Source organism: Macaca mulatta, chromosome 3 (assembly GCF_049350105.2).
Source record: "Macaca mulatta isolate MMU2019108-1 chromosome 3, T2T-MMU8v2.0, whole genome shotgun sequence".
Lineage (NCBI taxonomy): Eukaryota > Metazoa > Chordata > Mammalia > Primates > Cercopithecidae > Macaca > Macaca mulatta.
In genome coordinates this window covers 116,919,078-116,943,374 of record NC_133408.1, presented here as the reverse complement: position 1 = coordinate 116,943,374, position 24,297 = coordinate 116,919,078, and the positions used below count along the sequence as shown (strand labels likewise).

Genomic DNA, 24,297 nt, shown 5'->3' with positions numbered 1-24,297 from the left:
CTTTCATAAAAAATTGTGAGTTGGAAATAGGAAATGTAAATGATGGGATAACAGTATAAAGTCACTGTTTAAGGTGATCCCAATTGGAGAGGGAGGGAAACAAGACAAAACAAGTGGCAAAAGCAATATGGTGTCACTCCAGTGCTTAATATTTTTCTTAGTTTCCTTTTTCTCTTAAGATAACGGCCAGATTTTCAAAAGTTTATAAGACCTCAAATGACCTGGCTATGTTTTTCTTCCTAGCCTCATCTCACTCCACCCCCTCACTTTGCCTTGACACCCCAAAATTGACACTTATTTAGTATTTGCTGAATGAGTGAAATGAGATACATAAAAGGCCAATGAGAAACAAAACATTGTTGCTGTTAATAAATGCCAAAAACAACCAACAGAAAAACAGGGTAGGAGAAAATGTCTGAACTCTGTGGTTTAGATGATTAATATAGGTGGTTAACGAGGTCAATGGAACAGAACAGAATGAAATGATACACAATCAAACAAAAATTAACCTGCTATTTTGCCACAGAATATAATCACAATACTGGATGAATATATAAAAATTGTGTGCCTCGCATTAGGCATTCAGGTGAGAAAGGGTGACTCACCTTGCCATTCTTTGGCTACTGAACAAAATATTCCAACCTGTTTCTCACTTGGGGAGTTAGCAGCACCATTTTAATGTACGCTCCTTTATTCATATATTTTAAAAACAAGACAGAAAATCAGAGTCAATTGGAAATGCTCTAACATGTTAATAGCTACTAGCTTGCAGACACTTTAATCATGAGACAAAATCAGAAGTCAATTGGGATGCACCTATGTGTTAATAGCCACTACACTGCAAGGCCTTAAATCATTAGACTTACTCACTAGTAAGTAAGGAGGCTCATTAAAATTACAATTGAGTAAACATTATATTATTCATTCTTATTTAGCTACTGTAATCTCTGGGAGCTCTTAAATTTTGTTTTTATTGGCATTGGGGTTTGGCATGTATCCCAATAAAACAGTGTACTAAACAGATAGTAGATATATAGGTAGGTAGGTAGAGTATGAAAATCATTATGGTATAAGGCATTTAATATCTCACACTTGACATAATAATGATGAGTCTTTTTTTCTACTAGGCTTTTTCTTAGTGCAAGGGGTGCTTTCTTGTATCTTATTTTCCTCACTGCTGTCTTTTATAGTGCCATCTACCGTCTCTCACTATTGTTTCCAATATTCTGTGGAAAGCAAGAAAAGTTTGGGGCTACAGTCTATAGCTAACAAAAGTTATATTTGTATGTCTCCTCTAGTAGTTACCCAATCTTTTCTATTCAGATTTTTTTCTCTTTTATTTATTTTTATTTATTTTTGGACACGGAGTCTCTGTCTCTCAGGCTGGAGTGCAGTGGTGCGATCTGGTCTCACTGCAAGCTCCGCCTCCCGGGTTCACACCATTCTCCTGCCTCAGCCTCCTGAGTAGCTGGGACTACAGGCGCCCACCACCATGCCTGGCTAATTTTTTGTATTTTTAGTAGAGACGGGGTTTCACTGCGTTAGCCAGGATGGTCTCGATCTCCTGACCTCGTGATCCGCTCGCCTCCCAAAGTGCTGGGATTACAGGTGTGAGCCACCGCGCCTGGCCAGAAAAATATTATTTGTTCTGTGGCAATGGAGAGTTTGCTACAAGGGTGCCATTAGATAAGCTTGCCTGGCATAAGTAATGCATTTTTGTTTGTTGTCATGTAAACCGGTTGCAGTTTTGACCTTTCTTTTAAAGTTATGCTTCCCCCCTCTCCCCAGTTTGTGTCCCATATCTTATTTTAGCTCTTTTTCAATCACTTGTTCTGCTTAGCCGGGTGTATTTTCCTGTAGGATCATTCCTTCCATCACCTTTAATCCTCTGTGGAGCTGTTAAGACACATCTAAGATCCAACATCTGAGATTTCCCTAATGGTTTTAGAGTGATTTATGCACCATTCCCACCTCTTCCAGGTATGATCTTGTCCCTTTTTACTGCTCTGATCACTGTCTCACATTTAGGTTGAAGCTTCCAGCCATAATGACTTTTTTCCCTTTCCTCCTGCAAGCCAAACCCATTGTTGTTTCAGTAGTTTTGCACTTTCTGTTCACTTTGTATGAAAATTTCAGGTCTTACACAGAAGCCTGTTTCTCAACATTCAGGTTTCAGTTCAATTTTCTCCTTCTTCGAGAAGACTTCATTGACCATACACACTCTCCCAGTCCCTTCAGTTTATTTTCGTTAGACTTTTAATCACCACTAGAACCTATTTTAATTAATTGGTTAATATGTTTATTATCTGACTACCACTAGACTAAATGAGGGTGTTATCCATATCTGTCTCGTTTGCTACTTTATACTTAGAACCTAGAATAGTGCCTGATATGTAGGAAGCACTAAATCATTTTTTGTTAAATAAATACTTAAATTTTAAGTTGTGGTAGGAAACAGAATGTTGTTCTAGACAAATAGAGATCTAAGTACAGTATTTCTTGCCATGTATTCAAGTACTCTAGGGCCTTGCGAAAGTGTATTCAGCGGACACCAGCATATCCCTCCCCTGGAGTTTGCTGGAAATGCAGCCTCTCAGATTCAACCCACTGAATCACAACCTTAATTTTTTTTTTTTAAGAGACAGGGTCTCACTCTGTCGCCCAGGCTGGAGTGCAGTGGTGCGATCTCGGCTCACTGCAACGTCCGCCTCCTGGGGTTAAGCAATTCTCCTGCTTCAGCCTTCCATGTAGCTGGGACTACAGGTGCGCACCACCAGGCCCGGCTCATTTTTGTATTTTTAGCAGAGATGGGGTTTCACCACAATGGCCAGGCTGCTCTCGAACTCCTGACCTCATGATCCGCCTGCCTTGGCCTCCCAAAGTGTTGGGATTACAGGCGTGAGCCACCGCACCCCAGCCTCAATCTTCATTCTTAAAAGATCCCCAGGTAATTTCTATGCACATAAAATCTAAGAAACAATGCTCTAGAATTTTTCTCCACTTATTGTCTTCCTGTTTGATCAGAACCAGACTGTCTCTTGACAGGCAGCTATATAAAATGAATTCATCTGGACTTCATACCTAATGGCATTTGCTTCTCTGTGCAGATTCTCTTTATACATCTCTTTATACAGAGTATCCATGACTGAAAACACTTATTCAATGAATAGTTGCTGAATGCCCATCTTCTGTCAGGCACTATGATAAGAATGTATGAATGTTGTATACATCATCTCAGCTAATTCTCACAATAACCTTTTGACATTGGTATGACTATGTTTACTTTAAAAGAAATTGAGACTCAAAAAGTTAAGTTACCTTTCTCAAATAACAGAAGTTTGACTAAAGTAACATAGATTTGAAATGAGTTCTGACCAATACTCCAATCTGCTTTAGAACTAGGTTGGGGTTCTTCTTCGTGGGGAACTGAGGATGCTAAGACAGTGAATAACAGATAAGCCTTTGCTTCCAAAGAAGTCAAGAGACAGGTACTCTCAAGTTGTTTGTCAACATAGTGATACATGGTGCCAGTCACACAGTGCTTCATATACAAAGACATGTATCGTTGATGAGTCCAGTGTGACATGTTTTGGCTCACAGCCATTGAACAAACAGCAATTGAGCTAGGAGAATATGGAATCATTACATTTTTGATTTTGCTTTCAATGAATGCTTTAATCAACTCAGCTAATTGGAACCCTTAGGAACTGTCCTCTTTTTAAGCTAAATCTTCAGCATTCCAGGCATAAGTCATTTGGGAAACTATAGGCAAATAAAATAAAATAAAAAGTTGGGTCAATGGCTATCACAGGCAACTTTATAACTTGTCAATTCCAGCCACTTTTTAAGGCTGTTAATTTTATCTTACTTATAAGGTTAATTGAATCTTACTTATAAGACCTTACTCTACTCTTAAGGTCTTATAAGAGTAGCAGAAAATAATTTCATCTCTTTTCCTCACATTCAATTTTGTTTCGGATATACTTTGATTGGATAAGAACTGTTTTGCATAACATTACTTCAGAGTATATATAGGAGTATATTAAACATGCACATACCTAAATATCAGGTTAATTTATACTCATCTATATAGAGAAATGGAAGTTTTGCTGCTTCGCACTATGGGAATTCCACTTTTTCATATCAGCAGCCCCACAGTTAGGACATATTCATCCACCATATGTCCCCACCATAGAGCTATTTGAGACTTTGATTATCCAAGTGTGCATCCCATTAAATCTGGACAGACACATCTGATTATCACTACTGTGATTTATGTATTTCTATCACTGGTGTAGGTACAAACCAATGCAACTTGTTTTTCTTCTTTAGTCTCTCTGAGGACAATTTCTTAGCTAGATTTTGATATTGATGTCATAAACATTTAGAATCCTCCTCATGCTTGCCTTTGTGTATTAATATTAAATATGATATCTTTTTGGCATACATTTACAAACATAAATGGTTTCAAAGGAAGGATTACTTTGCATTTATATAACTTTGTTTTTCTCACCCACAAAGGTCTAGGCATTATAACCAAACCTGCCAATATACATAAAATTTATAAAACAGACTAAATAAATGAACCATTGTCTACATTTTACAATTTACACCTTACTTTGAGGCCTTAACTGAAGCACATACTGTTTAAACTTATTTGAAATACCCTACAAAAGTGGTTGAGATATAAAATGAAAATGCTCTGGTTTATTTTTGTAAACTCAAAATGAGAGTTAAATGTTTATATTTGTATTCCCCCATTTATCTTTCTTCACAAATGTAACTTTAAGAAAATGTTTTCATAACTTACTATTCTAATAAACTTAAACATGGATTTTGACATTTTAAAGTCACCCCCTATATGTTCCCTTGTTTTTTCTATTTTAATGAATGCCACTACACTCTCATGAGCTCTCCCAAACTATTCCTTTTTATTCTACTGTGTCTCTTATTATCAGGATAAGAGACTAAAACATCTGCTTGAGGTAATTACTATAAAAATTCATGAAGACTACCATAGAAACACAAAATTAGAATTGAGATCAGTGGATAGCCTTTTTTTCCTTGGTAAAACTATATACTGAAAGTTTATTGCATTTATTGTGTTAGAGCCTAAATAAAACATAGAAGATAAACCATGGTTTATCAAGGTTTTCAGAGTTTCAATGTTTCAATGGTTTAGGAATTGAGCTAAGAATGCAAAAATTAATACATTAAACATATAATCAACTGTATTTTAATGCAAAGCATACACATATTTGTATTAGTCCATTTCATGCTGCTAATCAAGACATACCCAAGACTGGGTAATTTATAAAGAAAAAGAGGTTTAATGGACTCACAGTTCCACATGACTGTAAAGGCCTCACAATCATGGTGGAAGGCAAAGGAGAAGGAAAGGCATGGCTTACATGGTGGCAGGCAAGAGAACTTGTGCAGGGGAACTCCCATTGAAAAAACTACCAGATCTCATGAGACATATTCACTACCATGACAACAGTATGGGGAAGACTGACACCATTATTTAATCATCTCCACCTGGCCCCACCCTTGACATGTGGGGATTATTACAATTCAAAGTGAGATTTGGGTAGGGACACAGCCCAACTATATCAATGTTCTGCCTATTCTCTAAATGCATCTTGAATTATCCTGATTTTTAAAAAAAATCATAGAAATGTTTAACTTTTATGGTTGATTTTAACAGTCACAATAGTGCTATGTGCAAAGCACCTCCCCTATAAAATTGAAACTCATCAACATAATGGAATTGAAAGCAGGTAAGCAGAAAGGAGAAACTGAAGCAGAGAGACACCAGACAAAGAGCTAAGATTAAAAAGCACATTTAGAGAGATCCTACGATTGTAATTTTGAGATTTCTCTTGCCAGATCTATACAAAATCCAGAGTAACTCCGATAATTATTACTGAGATTTTGATATGCTTTGTGTTCTTCAGAAATTATCTTAAAAATTCACATTGACTTTTGATAGTGATAGTCTTTATTTATATATTTGTTGATAACCATAAAAGTTTATAAAAGAATTAAAGAGGGGAAAAATGGAGTCTCATATTTGCATGGACCTTTCTAGAAAACATTTTCATATAACCATCTTACCTGAACTCCCTAACAATCATAAAGTATGTAGGTTCACAATCACCCTTAGCTTACTGAAGATGACCCATGAATTGAGACTTATGCCTCATTCTTCACTCTCCTTCTCAAAATGAAGCTACATATTGCTTCATTTTAAACGGAAAGTTACCAAGTCAATTTTAATCCCTGCATTATTTTTGCTGCCATATCCAGGTAGTGAGCCTGATTTTTAAAATCTCGAATCCATTTTCTCTTCCAAATCATTGCACGCTTTTCCCTGGGATTCTGTTGTATCTCATTTACCTTGTATCCCAAGGGTGTATTTCTAAAATGTCAGTCTGAATAGTATAGTCTCTCCAATATATATTAGCTAAAACCCAACTTCCTTACCAGAACAAAGAAAATCAAAATCTGTCATTGCCTCATGTTTTCCGTACATTCTATCCGCAGAAAGCTTTCATTTTTCCATGAACTGACATGCTGCTTTTTCACTCCTCTGACATTTGCAAACACTATTCTTCATGCCTGGTGTCCCCATCTCTCGCTGTTTTCCTTGAGGACTCGGTTTTCTTTCTCTGTGAACTTTGACTCTCTCAAATTCCCCAGATAGAGTTGCGTTCTGCCCTCTCTGCTCCCATAGCATTGCAGACATAACACTTTTAAAACTTTTTCTCATTCCCTGTTTACTCACCTTTACTTCCATTAACCTATGAGAACTTTCTGGTCAGAGAGTTTGTCTTATCAAATATCTTTATATCTGAAGTCCTTGGTGTAGTCACTGTTATTTTAGTGTTTCACAGTAAATATTTGTTGGATGAGGGGAAAAAGTGAACCTAAAACACCAGAACATATATTGCTTTTCTGCAAAAGAAAAAAAGCACTGGTGTTTATACATTTCTGATTGTTAGCTTACTAGAACCTAACCAAGAAGGCCTTGAAATTCACTTCAGCTTGATTAAGCATTAGGCAGGTTTCTTCCTGACTATAGGCCCCTGACCTCTTTTTTCTTAAAGGACTTATTTTAGAACACTTGCAATTGTAAATTCTTTCTCTGCCCTTTTGTAATGTATGCAAATCTTCTCTCAACCTCTTGCCAGTTTTGCAAACCAGGAATTATCTTTCTCAAGGAAATATGAACCAGGTCTTTGAAATTTTAACATTGAAGGAAATAGTGCTCTGAGCTCCCAGTCTCTGTAGGAGCATAGGTACCTGACATCTATAGGCATTAATTGGCAAACACAGATGGCCTAATCATAGAGAAAAGAATTTGCAAACTCAGGAATTATCCAATATGCTTGGCATATCCCACTGTTCACCCCACCACTTAATGTCCTCTAGTATTTTTTCACTAGGTCACTCCAGTATTTAAAAACATTCCTGCAAGAGTTGAGTTCAATATTCTCCTACTTTAATAATCTCAAATATACTTTACTTTGCTAGTTTAGCTTTGTCTGGTACAACTTTAACCTTGACAAACCCTTGATATTCAATTTATAATGATATATTATCTTTAGGCTTCTCTTTTTTTCCCCACATATATATTTACCTATTGATTTTCAAATATCTTTAAGAAACCTGGGGGTCTTCACATTATGATACAATTATTTTCAAAGATTTATCATTTTCAAAACTCTTTTTATTCACAATAAGTTTTCCTATGTTTCCACTAAGCTCTCTTCCTTGTCACTTTTTAAAATCTCAAGTTTCTGTTCATATATTTGTGTTCATATTTTTCCTTCATGACCCTAGCCAAATGAATAGGTGATGCTGGGGTAAAAGGCCGTCCTCCTCCTTCTGATAGCATCCACTTCCCAGGCCAGGCTTTGATGTAATCAATAATATCACATTTAACTTCATTCTGGAAACAGAACCCATTTTAACAAAGTGCAGTAAATAACATGACTTTTAAATGCATGATGAAAACTTAGGGCTAAATCCAACCATAACTGTGCATTTTCTTATTTCATTCAATTTAACCCACCAATGATACAAGTTGCCTACTTAGTGAGCAGGGCATTAGGGCAACAATTTATTATTATTATTATTTATTATTATTATTATACTTTAAGTTCTAGGGTACATGTGCATAATGTGCAGGTTTGTTACATATGTATACTTGTGCCATGTTGGTGTGCTGTACCCATCAACTCGTCAGCACCCATCAACTCATCATTTACATCAGGTATAACTCCCAATGCAATCCCTCCCCCCTCCCCATGATAGGCCCTGGAGTGTGATGTTCCCCTTCCCGAGTCCAAGTGACCTCATTGCTCAGTTCCCACCTATGAGTGAGAACATGCGGTGTTTGGTTTTCTGTTCTTGTGATAGTTTGCTAAGAATGATGGTTTCCAGCTGCACCCATGTCCCTACAAAGGACAAAAACTCATCTTTTTTTATGGCTGCATAGTATTCCATGGTGTATATGTGCCACATTTTCTTAATCCAGTCTGTCACTGATGGACATTTGGGTTGATTCCAAGTCTTTGCTATTGTGAATAGTGCCGCAATAGACATATGTGTGCATGTGTCTTTATAGCAGCATGATTTATAATCCTTTGGGTATATACCCAGTAATGGGATGGCTGGGTCATATGGTACTTCTAGTTCTAGATCTTTGAGGAATCACCATAGTGTTTTCCATAATGGTTGAACTAGTTTACAATCCCACCAACAGTGTAAAAGTGTTCCTATTTCTCCACATCCTCTCCAGCACCTGTTGTTTCCTGACTTTTTAATGATCGCCATTCTAACTGGTGTGAGATGGTATCTCATTGTGGTTTTGATTTGCATTTCTCTGATGGCCAGTGATGATGAGCATTTTTTCATGTGTCTGTTGGCTGTATGAATGTCCTCTTTTGAGAAATGTCTGTTCATATCCTTTGCTCACTTTTTGATGGTGCTGTTTTTTTCTTGTAAATATGTTTGAGTTCTTTGTAGGTTCTGGATATTAGCCCTTTGTCAGATGAGTAGATTGCAAAAATTTTCTCCCATTCTGTAGGTTGCCTGTTCACTCTGATGGTAGTTTCTTTTGCTGTGCAGAAGCTCTTTAGTTTAATGAGATCCCATTTGTCAATTTTCGCTTTTGCTGCCGTTGCTTTTGGTGTTTTAGACATGAAGTCTTTGCCCATGCCTATGTCCTGAATGGTATTACCTAGGTTTTCTTCTAGGGTTTTTATGGTTTTAGGTCTAACATTTAAGTCTCTAATCCATCTTGAATTAATTTTCGTATAAGGAGTAAGGAAAGGATCCAGTTTCAGCTTTCTACTTATGGCTAGCCAATTTTCCCAGCACCATTTATTAAATAGGGAATCCTTTCCCCATTTCTTGTTTCTCTCAGGTTTTTCAAAGATCAGATGGCTGTAGATGTGTGGTATTATTTCTGAGGACTCTGTTCTGTTCCATTGGTCTGTATCTCTGTTTTGGTACCAGTACCGTGCTGTTTTGGTTACTGTAGCCTTGTAGTATAGTTTGAAGTCAGGTAGCGTGATGCCTCCAGCTTTGTTCTTTTGACTTAGGATTGTCTTGGAGATGCGGGCTCTATTTTGGTTCCATATGAACTTTAAAGCAGTTTTTTCCAATTCTGTGAAGAAACTCATTGGTAGCTTGATGGGGTGCATTGAATCTGTAAATAACCTTGGGCAGTATGGCCATTTTCACGATATTGATTCTTCCTATCCATGAGCATGGTATGTTCTTCCATTTGTTTGTGTCCTCTTTGATTTCACTGAGCAGTGGTTTGTAGTTCTCCTTGAAGAGGTCCTTTACATCCCTTGTAAGTTGGATTCCTAGGTATTTTATTCTCTTTGAAGCATTTGTGAATGGAAGTTCATTCATGATTTGGCTCTCTGTTTGTCTGTTACTGGTGTATAAGAATGCTTGTGATTTTTGCACATTAATTTTGTATCCTGAGACTTTGCTGAAGTTGCTTATCAGCTTAAGGAGATTTGGGGCTGAGACAATGGGGTTTTCTAAATATACAATCATGTCATCTGCAAAGAGGGACAATTTGACTTCTTTTCCTAACTGAATACCCTTGATTTCTTTCTCTTGCCTGATTGCCCCAGCCAGAACTTCCAACACTATGTTGAATAGGAGTGGTGAGAGAGGGCATCCCTGTCTTGTGCCAGTTTTCAAAGGGATTTTTTCCAGTTTTTGCTCATTCAGTATGATATTGGCTGTGGGTTTGTCATAAATAGCTCTTATTATTTTGAGGTACGTTCCATCAATACCGAATTTATTGAGCATTTTTAGCATGAAGGGCTGTTGAATTTTGTCAAAAGCCTTTTCTGCATCTATTGAGATAATCATGTGGTTCTTGTCTTTGGTTCTGTTTATATGCTGGATTATGTTTATTGATTTGCGAATGTTGAACCAGCCTTGCATCCCAGGGATGAAGCCCACTTGATCATGGTGGATAAGCTTTTTGATGTGCTGCTGAATCCGGTTTGCCAGTATTTTATTGAGAATTTTTGCATCGATGTTCATCAGGGATATTGGTCTAAAATTCTACTTTTTTGCTGTGTCTCTGCCAGGCTTTGGTATCAGGATGATGTTGGCCTCATAAAATGAGTTAGGGAGGATTCCCTCTTTTTCTATTCATTGGAATAGTTTCAGAAGGAATGATACCAGGTCCTCCTTGTACCTCTGGTAGAATTCAGCTGTGAATCCATCTGTTCCTGGACTTTTTTTGGTTGGTAGGCTATTAATTATTGCCTCAATTTCAGAGCCTGCTATTGGTCTATTCAGGGATTCAACTTCATCCTGGTTTAGTCTTGGAAGAGTGTAAGTGTCCAGGAAATTATCCATTTCTTCTAGATTTTCTAGTTTATTTGCGTAGAGGTGTTTATAGTATTCTCTGATGGTAGTTTGTATTTCTGTGGGGTCGGTGGTGATATCCCCTTTATCATTTTTTATTGCGTCTATTTGATTCTTCTCTCTTTTCTTCTTTATTAGTCTTGCTAGCGGTCTGTCAATTTTATTGATCTTTTCAAAAAACCAACGCCTGGATTCATTGATTTTTTGGAGGGTTTTTTGTGTCTCTATCTCCTTCAGTTCTGCTCTGATCTTAGTTATTTCTTGCCTTCTGCTAGCTTTCGAATGTGTTTGCTCTTGCTTCTCTAGTTCTTTTAATTGTGATGTTAGAGTGTCAATTTTAGATCTTTCCTGCTTTCTCTTGTGGGCATTTAGTGCTATAAATTTCCTTCTACACACTGCTTTAAATGTGTCCCACAGATTCTGGTATGTTGTATCTTTGTTCTCATTGGTTTCAAAGAACATCTTTATTTCTGCCTTCATTTCGTTACGTACCCAGTAGTCATTCAGGAGCAGGTTGTTCAGTTTCCATGTAGTTGAGCGGTTTTGATTGAGTTTCTTAGTCCTGAGTTCTAGTTTGATTGCACTGTGGTCTGAGAGAGTTTGTTATAATTTCTGTTCTTGTACATTTGCTGAGGAGTGCTTTACTTCCAATTATGTGGTCAATTTTGGAATAAGTGCTATGTGGTGCTGAGAAGAATGTATATTCTGTTGATTTGGGGTGGAGAGTTCTATAGATGTTTATTAGGTCTGCTTGCTGCAGAGATGAGTTCAATTTCTGGATATCCTTGTTAACTTTCTGTCTCGTTGATCTGTCTAATGTTGTCAGTGGAGTGTTAAAGTCTCCCATTATTATTGTATGGGAGTCTAAGTCTCTTTGTAAGTCTCTAAGGAATTGCTTTATGAATCTGGGTGCTCCTGTATTGGGTGCATATATATTTAGGATAGTTAGCTCTTCCTGTTGAATTGATCCCTTTACCATTATGTAATGGCCTTCTTTGTCTCTTTTGATCTTTGATGGTTTAAAGTCTGTTTTATCAGAGACTAGTATTGCAACCCCTGCTTTTTTTTGTTCTCCATTTGCTTGGTAAATCTTCCTCCATCCTTTTATTTTGAGCCTATGTATGTCTCTGCATGTGAGATGGGTCTCCTGAATACAGCAGACTGATGGGTCTTGACTCTTTATCAAGTTTGCCAGTCTGTGTCTTTTAATTGGAGCATTTAGTCCATTTACATTTAAGGTTAAGATTGTTATGTGTGAACTTGATCCTGCCATTATGATATTAACTGGTTATTTTGCTCGTTAGTTGATGCAGTTTCTTCCTAGCCTAAATGGTCTTTACGTTTTGGCATGTTTTTGCAATGGCTGGTACCGGTTGTTCCTTTCCATGTTTAGTGCTTCCTTCAGGGTCTCTTGTAAGGCAGGCCTAGTGGTGACAAAATCTCTAAGCATTTGCTTATCTGTAAAGGATTTTATTTCTCCTTCACTTATGAAACTTAGTTTGGCTGGATATGAAATTCTGGGTTTAAAATTCTTTTCTTTAAGAATGTTGAATATTGGCCCCCACTCTCTTCTGGCTTGGAGAGTTTCTGCCGAGAGATCTGCTGTTAGTCTGATGGGCTTCCCTTTGTGGGTAACCTGACCTTCCTCTCTGGCTGCCCTTAAGATTTTTTCCTTCATTTCAACTTTGGTGAATCTGGCAATTATGTGTCTTGGAGTTGCTCTTCTCGAGGAGTATCTTTGTGGCATTCTCTGTATTTCCTGGATTTGAATGTTGGCCTTCCTTACTAGGTTGGGGAAGTTCTCCTGGATGATATTCTGAAGAGTGTTTTCCAACTTGGTTCCATTCTCCCCCTCACCTTCAGGCACCCCAATCAGACGTAGATTTGGTCTTTTTACATAATCCCATACTTCTTGCAGGCTTTGTTCATTTCTTTTTCTTCTTTTTTCTTTTGGTTTCTCTTCTCGCTTCATTTCATTCATTTGATCCTCAATCGCTGATACTCTTTCTTCCAGTTGATCGAGTCGGTTACTGAAGCTTGTGCATTTGTCACGTATTTCTCATGTCATGGTTTTCATCTCTTTCATTTCGTTTATGACCTTCTCTGCATTAATTACTTTAGCTATCAATTCTTCCACTTTTTTTTCCAAGATTTTTAGTTTCTTTGCGTTGGGTACGTAATTCCTCCTTTAGCTCTGAGAAGTTTGATGGACTGAAGCCTTCTTCTCTCATCTCGTCAAAGTCATTCTCCGTCCAGCTTTGATCCATTGCTGGCGATGAGCTGCGCTCCTTTGCCGGGGGAGATGCACTCTTATTTTTTGAATTTCCAGCTTTTCTACCCTGCTTTTTTCCCATCTTTGTGGTTTTATTTGCCTCTGGTCTTTGATGATGGTGACGTACTGATGGGGTTTTGGTGTAGGTGTCCTTCCTGTTTGATAGTTTTCCTTCTAACAGTCAGGACCCTCAGCTGTAGGTCTGTTGGAGATTGCTTGAGGTCCACTCCAGACCCTGTTTGCCTGGGTATCAGCAGCAGAGGCTGCAGAAGATAGAATATTGCTGAACAGCGAGTGTACCTGTCTGATTCTTGCTTTGGAAGCTTCCTCTCAGGGGTGTACTCCACCCTGTGAGGTATGGGGTGTCAGACTGCCCCTAGTGGGGGATGTCTCCCAGTTAAGCTACTCAGGGGTCAGGGACCCACTTGAACAGGCAATCTGCCCCTTCTCAGATCTCAACCTCCGTGTTGGCAGATCCACTGCTCTCTTCAAAGCTGTCAGACAGAGTCCTTTGCGTCTGCAGAGGTTTCTGCTGCTTTTGCTGTTGTTTAGTTGTGCCCTGTCCCCAGAGGTGGAGTCTACAGAGACAGGCAGGTTTCCTTGAGCTGCTGTGAGCTCCACCCAGTTCGAGCTTCTCAGCGGCTTTGTTTACCTACTTAAGCCTCAGCAATGGCAGGCGCCCCTCCCCCAGCCTCACTGCTGCCTTGCAGTTAGATTGCAGACTGCTGTGCTAGCAATGAGGGAGGCTCCGTGGGCATGGCACCCTCCCGGCCAGGTGTGGGATACAATCTCCTGGTGTGCCCGTTTGCTTAAAGCGCAGTATTGGGGTGGGAGTTACCCGATTTTCCAGGTGTTGTGTGTCTCAGTTCCCCTGGCTAGGAAAAGGGATTCCCTTCCCCCTTGCACTTCCCAGGTGAGGCGATGCCTCGCCCTGCTTCAGCTCTCACTGGTCGGGCTGCAGCAGCTGACCATCACCAATTGTCCGGCACTCCCTAGTGAGATGAACCCAGTACCTCAGTTGAAAATGCAGAAATCACCAGTCTTCTGTGTCGCTGGCACTGGGAGTTGGAGACTGGAGCTGTTCCTATTCGGCCATCTTGCTCCGCCCCCCCCCAGGGCAACAATTTTTATTAAAACATCTATGACTTCCCTTCCCAATAACTCTGGTTAAGGATTTCACTTGAGGTTAGGTAGAAAAAAAGGATATGTTTGTACTCTGTAAGCTTTGACAAAAGAATCACGACTTCTCCTGTTTAACGCCAACTGTCATGGTACATATGCATGTTCTCTGAGTGTGTAATATGAATATAACTGAATGCACATGTATTTTGAATAAAGATGTGATAAATATTTTATTCCTTTTTTCCCCAGAGTTATTTATTTTATATCTTCATTCTTGAATAGTTCTTTCTTGTGATTTCATTCCTCTCAGTTCTTTTTAAGCTTGAAATGACCTAAAATGTTAGTTTTCATATACTCCAAATTTAGTTTTTCAGTACGTAGCTCAAGTTCTGGCTTTTCACTTACCAATAATGTGCCCTTGAGCAGATTATTTAACTATTCTAAAACTTACTTAATCTTAATGGAAGCTAATAATAGTACCTATGGTATCGCTATACATATTAACTGAGAAAATTTTTTACGGGCACATAAAGATTGTCCAATATGACAGTAGCATAAGGCTATTTTCATCACCTGTGGAGGAGTTGACCATCCCTCCCCTACTACTATGGAAATGGATCTGCTCCATTCTAAACCCCACTGTGTTCCAGTTCACTTGATTTGCTTTACTTATTCATTTTTTTCCTAATTTTGCTTATGTGTGGACTTATGGAAAGTTACAGGTATATAGATTGTACCAGACTCAGAGTATAATCTTCATCCTTCAGTAATTTTGCGTTTTTACTTTTGTTAAAGTGCTAAGGTTGTGAGGATATCCAGAAATCCTAGGAAAAGCTAATTTATGTAATTTTGATTGTTAAATTTTTATAGTCCATATTTTATAAATTATTTAGAGCTGGGTTGTAAATATCTTTGGGCTTCAATTAAAATTTGGACTGAAAGTTATACTACACAATATTTAGCTCACAGTGCTCGGCAGAAGTACTAAGACACATGGCATTCTATAAAGTTCCGTCAGTCCCCTTTCTTCCTGTGGACTGCATAATTAACATGAACTTTCAAAAACTGTACTTTAAACAGCTATACATAGCTACTTTCAGTCATTGAATCTTCTCAGGCATCTTCTAGCAGGAAGAAAAACAAACATTTTCTGGAAGAACTACAATACAGTTACATTGAGCTATATTAGAGTAGTTAGTGAGAGGAATTATGCTACTAAATAAGATAAATTACATATTATAGTCATTTGAAGAGTTAATCAATACAATCACCCAAATAGTCACATTTATCAGAATCTATTGGCTTAATTAATTTAAGAGCTTACATAAAGAGATGGTTCCACATCAAGTGCTTCAGTAGAATTCCATTTACTCTGGGATGAAATACAGCCCCTGTGTTGAGTTGATCTCTCCAGCTTTGCCTTCCATCGCACTAAGGCAGCTTGTAGGTTCTAATCTCAAGTCAGTCCCTCGTGGAGCCTTGCAATGCTCTTTGTGGGTGAGCCCTTTGAGTGGCTTTTTCTTTCTTCCTTTCTAAAGTCTTGGTTATCTCACATTTTTTTCTCTGAGGGATCCTCACACTTCCAATCTGTCCTGCAAATTATCAGCCAAATAGCCTGCCAGTCACACTGCTGTGACTACATTACACCCTCTAATGATTCCCCGTGGTTCTCCTGATCAAGCATGCATTCATGTCTGTTGTGTTTTAAAGACATTCTGCCATCTGCCCCCACTTGACACACCTTGCCTAGCAAGTCCACTTTCTATCCTCTGAGTATATTTGCAACCAGAAAAGGTGCAAAAGATCACATGGCCTGGAAGAGGATGACTCTGTGCCTTTATCAACTCTTAAGGACTAGGTTAAAAATCAACTTCAATTTGTAAATTTTCTAGCTTAAAACAATGATTACTGCCTCTCTTTCTGTACTCCTACTGCTTGGGATTTCTTTCAGACTCAAAATTAAAAGGAAATACAGTTATCCCATATATTCCACAGATAGTTACTACAAGATCACAGTGTGCCAACAAGTCTACTGGGTAATGGGAAAATTATGAAATAGTTTAAATATAACTATACTTGACTTTGGAATCTTGCCAGGATGAGTAAGACCAAATGACTTAGACATTCTATATTTATCACATGAAAACATGCACCAGTAAACACAGTGTAAAATTTTGACTCACTGATGGAGATTGTGGATTGATGAAGTGACTAGAAAATGGCACAGTTCATAAAGGAAAACATTTTTAAGGCAGTGAAATCTGAACAATATTTGGAGAGAATAGAAGCTAAGTGCTTGCAAATGAGGAAGAGAGAGCAATATAAATATAGGAGATTGGTCTGTGGGGGAAGGCTTTGAAGCAGAATCTAATTCAAAGAATTAATCATCACCATTAAATTTTCCAAGACCTCCCACTCTGTCCTCTATGACCCCCATGTATAAACACAAAAAGTATGAACCATAAAGACTAGCCTAAGGCCTACAGCTGAGTAAATCACAGTCTGACCCTTTAATCTTCATAGTTATCTGCTAGGAAACCACAAGAAAAGAATCATAGGGAAACTGAAATTTCAGCAATGGAGGAAGTGCTCTATGAGTTGGGCAGAAGTAGCTGTCTTCCACACTGGGAACCACACATGTGTTAGGAACTCCCAACCCATTTCATCAACAGTTAGCATTTGTGAAAAGTTGCTCAGGGCTGTCTCAGTGTTATTAACAATTAAAAGAATTTGTAATAAAATGTATATAGCTGATATAGAAAGCATCATTAGCTTGGCAATTGAGAAAGAGTCTATTAATCAAACCAAATCAAACCATGATTAAAAAGTATTTGCAGAAAACAAGGCAGAGAGTTCTACAAAATGTTCATATCTGACCTGATAAAAAGTTGGTGAGTTTGGGATGGGCCAAGATGGAACTCCGGGACCAGTCAACATATGTTGAAATTAAAGAACAATGAGAACAAGGATCTTGAAAAAGAAGAATTAAGTCTAACTCACACGTTTCAAGCCTGATGGGAAGTTTTGAAAAATCCTATCTTCAGGTTCCATCAGAGAACTACTCAATTGGATGGACGGGGAAGATATTAGGGTTATTCATTTTTAAAGGTCCCTAAATGCTTCTGATGCATTAGTATTTGGGAACTACTGTGTCTGCTCATTCCTGTTTAAACTCCAATATGTAAGAAGAAAGAGTTGATGGTTCAAGCCAAATTCTCCTAGTCATATTTGTAACTTGAATTTACATATAGTTATTTAATCGAAGGTAAATAATATTGGCCGATTGTACCATTTTAATTTATCTCAAATAGTTTTTTGTTGTTCATCTCATGCTCTGAGTTGAAGCAATTATTTAAGTATTTTAAAGATCCATAAGTAAACCAGACTGGACTCTTTTTTGTTTCATGGTCATCTATGAACAGACAAGGTAATGAAGTTTTATAGTAATGGTAGCCTAATAGAGACCTTTGAGGGTAACATCATCCAGTTTATAAGGTATTTTGATAAGTGTTAGGAGGACTATTTAATTACGATTCAATAAAATACAATTGCTGCTCTGAAGAAACACACACACACACACACACACACACACACACAGATTTTCACCAATACACACTTAGTATAATTTTACCTAAAATCTAAAAGCAGGTATAGATAAACATTAGTGGGAATTTTGCTCCTATAGGAGGAAGAAAATTGTCTCTAAAATTAAAACATAATTAGGCTAAAGATATTATACAATTTTCTGATGCCAATATGGTGCCAAGAGTCACTTGATGTGTGCTGGTTTGCATGGATAAAGGCATACTGAGTTTTAAAAACAAAACCAATTGGTCACGGCATCTCTTCTGATTGGTCAGTGCCTATGCCTTTGTCACTAAATACTTTGTTAAATACTATAAATAAAACTTCTGGGTGTAATCAACCATTTCTTTATAAGTCCTCCTCTCTTAATTCCTACTGTTTCTATTATAATTTCAAAACAAAACAAAAACCGCAAAAATCCCCAAATGACAGGATTGAACTCAAGAGACTCAAACCTCTCCCCAATCTAAATCGGCCTATGACTGAAATTCCAGATAAAATAATCTAACATTCTTATACAATGTTGCTTTGCTGTTTAAAAATCTATTACTTATACACTGATTATTACACCCAGGGATGAAAGGAAAGAAAATAATACTTATGAATAGCTACTGTGTTCAAGCATGATAATATGGCAATTCAAGTAGGAAATAAAATCACATTTTACAGCATTTGGAATAGAGAATCAAAAAGAATTCTTTTCTCTTTGCCTGAAGTTACCAGCTATTTAGTGGCAAAGGCAGGATTTCCAGCCCATATTCCCAGACTCCAAAGTCTATGTTCTCTACATCATAATACGATAACTTCCCAGCACAAGCATTCTAACAGGTACTTCATAAAAGCTGGTAAAATAAATAAGCTTACCTTTTACCTAAATCTTTACAAAACAGCATTTTCTAAAATATACTTTTTATTTCAAAGATAATCTATGCTTAAAATGTATTAATTCTATGTAGTATATTAAAATTCAGAAATAATCAAAAGTATGAGTTTGAGAAATGAAATTGCAGTACAAAGAAGACTTTTCATAAATGGATGTTTCGTATCTTTGGGGGTTTATTCTGCTGTGCAGTGTAATTGTTTTTGACATTTCAGTAATGCTTTTATGGGCAACTTGACCTTTGATGCATTTCTTTTTCAAACTTGTAGCTTGATAAATTGCTAGAAACATTATATTCACTAGAAAAGTTTTAAAAGTCTAGCTTATAAATCATTGCTTATTGAGATGCAATTTCATCTGATTTATAATTTAACCTTTATTTAAAAATATTTAACATCCTGTATGTATGTGCTGTTTTATATCATAGTTTTATAAATTGTGGCTCAGAACAAATGCAATAACTAGATAAACTTTAGAAGACCCTTGGCCATAGGTGTTTATGATAAAAATGTTAAAAATAATCTGATGGATAAGCAAATAAAGAAAGAAGAGAAATAAACAGCATGTATACATGAATGCTTTTGCCAATGATCAGCTAGGATACTAAGGAAATTATTACTACATTCACTTACAAACTGACACTTTTATCTCCCTATTCTGTAGTAGCTGGTGAACAGTTTCAATGAAGATAACATAAAATCAATTTGAAGATTTTCTATTGTAAAACTATATCTTCTAGCATTGTATGCCAAGATATTGCTCTCTAGAAGCCATTACAAAATCAAAACCACTATTGAACTAGAAAAATCTTAAAAAGGGTTTGGCTTATGTGCACATGTTAAAGATGGAATAGAGGCTGCCTATGTGATCAAACAAGGACAGAAGATGCAGGCAGAATGAGTTTCATAGATAATGTGCTAAGACTTTTGAAGTCTTTACCCTGAGGGTAAGAATAATAAGCTACTTTGCTTGGGTTTGGATGGGCTTACAAAGCCGGGGGAAGAATGGATGAGATGAAATACACAGAATCAAAATAACAGGGGATTTGGAGAGTTAAGATTTTTAGACAAGTTAAGTTACTGGGAAGTCAATGGAAAGAATACTAATAGAGACCCAAATGGGAGATTCTTGTCAGCTAGTCTTCTAATAACATGAATTTTTAAAGTGATATATTCTACAGAATCAGAAGTATGCAGAAATGCTTTGCTTATACGTGACTATAATGTTCCTGAATTCTAGTCTGAAAGTCATGAACATAAAATCATAACATGGAACTAATAATTGCTGACTTTTATTGTGCATTGTTATGTGCCAGGCATTAAGTGTTTTACAGGATTTAGCTGATATAATTTTCCAACAACTCTATGATTATTATACCCATATTACAGAGAAATAAAACTAATCATGGAAGTTGATTAATGTCCCCAACTTTATACTCTGCTGTCCCCACTTAGTGTGAGAGACTTGCTTAATTTGTCTTCTCTTGTGATTTTTCAATAGTACACTGTTGTGTGTGGAAAGAAAATATGCGAGAGGTGATCTAGTTTAAGAATTAGGAAATGAGGCCCATAGTACAGAATACACTTGCCCAAGGTTACACAAGTTGATGATGGAGTTGGGTATTGAGTGACCATATGGCCTGGGGTTTAGGGCTGAAACATTTGTAATTTTTTTCCTGTATGAGGCCAAATTATTGTTACAGAGATTACAGATATTCCTCCACAGCATTGTGCTCAACTATCTAATGTACCAAGGAACACAAATAAATTACACTTCTTCCAAGGGCCAGGAGCTTGTGGTTATGTAAGCTGCTTACACTAATTTTTAGAAGCGGGAAATAGTATCTCACTTCTACAAGTGAGGCAACTATATAGATGAAATATAAAAGCAGCAAATTTCACTTGAATATGCAAAACATACAATGAAGTGTTCTTGAAGCAAAATAAAACAAATGAAAACATTTAGTCAACCAAGCATAGAACCAAAGTCAACAATCACTGAATGTAGGTAAATAAAGACAATGAGGCTAAAAAGTTGTGAGACTTTATTAGAGCAGACAACATAGATATCATGAATCCAGAAATTAAACTATCCAACATAAATCAATGTATTAGTCCATTCTCACATTACTATAAGGAGATACCCAAGACTAAGTAATTTATAAAGGAAAGAGGTTTAATTCACTTACAGTTCAGAATGGCTGGGGAGGCCTCAGGAAACTTACAATCATGGTGGAAGGGGAAGCAAACACATCCTTCTTCACATGGTGGCAGGAAGGAGAACAAGAGCTGAGTAAATGGGGAAGACCTTAGAAAACCATCAGATCTTGAGAACTTACTCACTATAACGAGAATAGCATGAGGGAAACTGCCCCTATGATTCAATTACCTCTCACCAGGTCCCTTTCACAATGTGTGGGGATTATGGGAACTACAATTCAAAATGAGATTTGGTTGAGGACAGAACCAAAACATATCAATCAGTAAGATAATAGACATAGGTCTGTTGAGATAGGCCAGATATTTTGGTGCATCTGTCAAATATAAAACTAATGGTATTGATAAAAATGTACCTCATTACATTTCTTCAGGGGGCATTAGGAATAAGATAATTTATAATTATCTTATAATTATACTTATAATAATACTTTCCCGAGAAAGTAGTTCAAACAAAGCCAATTACCAATCCAAAGTAGTTTCAAAGATATGGAAAACACTGCTCATTTTTTGGTAAATACATTTTTTTGTAGTATAATGTACTGCCAATAATCTTTAATACATAATAGAACTTTCCACTTGGAAAATGTTTATCTTAAGAATAACTGTTGACTAGTAGCCAAGATGGCTGACTAGAAGCAGCTAGTATGCTAGGAGCTGTGGTTCTCAGGGAGAGGAACAGAAGGGGCAAGTAAATACAACACCTTGCACTGAAACATCCAGGTACTTACATTGGGATTAATCAAGGAAACAACAAAGAAAAACAAGACAAGACAATGGCTCACCTGGGAGCAACATGGAGCCAGGGGACCATACCCTGCCCAGGGAAACAGTGAGTGAACAAGCAATCCCAGGAAACCATGCTTCCCCCACAGATCTTTGCAACCCTTGGGTCAGGAGATCTCTTTGAGAACTCACTCCACCTTTAGTCTTCAGTATGATACAGCTATGTGAAGTCTTGGCAGAGCAGCCACTCAGACATGTGTGGAGACCCTGGAGACTTAGATACTTGGGCCTTCCTGCAAAAGAAGCTGCAGCTCCAGCAAAATGGGAGGTTAAACTCCTGTACATACCCCTAGATAAGAGACTGAAGCCATGGGACTGAGCCACAACAGTCCACAGACCCAAATTTCATGGCACCTCATATGATAAGACCCACTGGCTTGGAATCCCTAAGAAGGAGCTCTGAGAGAGAGGGGCAGGCTGCCATCTTTGCTGTTTGGGTGCCTTGGCCATTCTAGCCTTTAGGCTTTGGAGAGTCTAAGCCAAACCTGGGTGAAAGGGATCCCCCAGCACAGTAGAGCTGTGCTACCAAAATGTGGCCAGACTGCTGCTTTAAGCAGGAGCTCAATCCTCTTCCTCCTCACTGGGTGGAAACTCCCAATTGGGACCTCCAGCCACTCTTGCTTGAGCTCTCCAGTTGACAGAGGTCTTAAGTCCCCCTGGGATTGCACTCCCAGAGGGAAGGGTGGGCCACCATCTTTGCTGTTTGGGTGACATAGCTGTTCCAGCCTTTGGCTATCTGCAGCGACCAGGGGCTGATGTGGACCCCCAGCACAGCACAGCTGCTTTATCAAAACACACCCAGACTGCTTTTTAAAGCAGGTCCTCACCCTATTCCTCCTCACTGGACAGGACCTCCCAACTAGGGTCTCCAGCCACTTCATGAAGATGCCTTTGGGTGGCAAAAAGGTCCCTACTTCCCTGGGACAAAGCTCCTAGAGGAAGAGAGAGGCTGCCATCTTTGCTGTTTTACAGTCTTCACTGGTGACACCTCCAGGTTCTGGAAAATCTGAAGTGACTAGGGACCGAAGCAGGCCCCAAGCACATAGCAGCAGCCCTATGGAAAAGTGACCGGACTGCTATGTGGGTTCCTGTTCTCATATCTCCCCACTGGGCAGGTCCTCCAAGCCTTAATCTCCAGCCACCTCGCACTAGAGCTATCGAGCCAGTACCAACTCAGCAACTCCTTTGTCAGAGCCTCCAGGGGCAAATGAAAGCCTCTCTGCCACTGCCTCTGTAGTGGAACAGCCCTTGCCATCCTCAGACTAATGAAGGAGCAAAGACCCTAAATGCCTTATCCGCACTTCCAACGAGCTGCAGTTGACCCAAGGAGAGGCAGTCAGTCCAACTCCTGTGGGACCCACACACCTTCCAAGGCTTGTCACCTGACAGGGAACCCCTGGCTTGAGCCCACAGCACAAACCTTCCATCTTGGGCTGATTGCACTGAGCATGTGCTGACTGCACTGAGTTGACATGCATCTCTCTGACTCTCAGGGGCCAAGCAAATGACTTGACTACAACCACTAATAAGATGTCTTCTTCTGTTGCCTCTAAGCTGAAGAAGAAATATAAACACCAAGATTTCCCTACAGCTTCAGTGGGCAGCCTAGGAGTGCCAAGTTGTTCTTAGCCAGACTGAACTGGCTGGAATGACAGAAACATAATTTATAATATGAATAGGAACAAAGATATTGAGATTCAGGAGGATGGCAAACCCCAATCCAAAGAAAATGAGAATCACAATAAAGCGATACAGGAGCTGAAGGACAGCACAGCCAGTACAAAAAGGAACCTAATGGGTCTGACAGAACTGAGTAACACAAGAATGTCACAATGCAATCACAAGTATTAACAGCAGAATAAAACAACCTGAGAAAAGAATCTCAGAACTTGAAGACTGGTTCTCTGAAATAGGACAGTCAGACAAAAATAAAGAACAAATAATAAAAAGGAATAATCAAAACATCTGAGAAGTATGGGATTATGTGAAGAGGCCAAATCTATGAATCGGTGGCATTACTGAAAGGGAGAGGGAGAAAACAAACAACTTGGAAAATATATTTCAGGATACTGTCGATAAAAATTTCCCCAACCTTGCTAGAGAGGCCAACAGTCAAATTCAGGAAATTAAGAGAACTCCTGCAAGATTCTTCACAAGAAGATCATCCATCCCCTAAACACATAATCATCCGATTTTCTAAGGTTGAAATGAAAGAATGTTAAAGGCAGATAGAGAGTAAGAGAAAGTCACCTACAAAGGAATCCCAATCAGGCTAAGAGTGGACCTCTCAGCTGAAACTCTATAAGTCAAAAGAGATTGGGGGACTATATTCAACATTCATAAAGAAAAAAACCTTCAACTAAGGCTTTCATATCTAGTCAAACTAAGCTTCCTAAGTGAAAGAGAAATAAGATCACTTTCAGATAAGCAAATGTTGAGGGACTTCATTACCACACAAGATATCTTGAAAGGAGCACTAAATATAGATGGGAAAGACCACTACCAGCTAATACAAAAACACACTT

General features: G+C 38.2%; 1 protein-coding gene across 1 annotated transcript in view; it reads right to left on the bottom strand.

Moving 5' to 3' along the window:
* Positions 1–24,297, bottom strand: part of THSD7A (thrombospondin type 1 domain containing 7A) — a 496,180-nt gene that overhangs the window by 121,005 nt on the left and 350,878 nt on the right. The window lies entirely within an intron of this gene.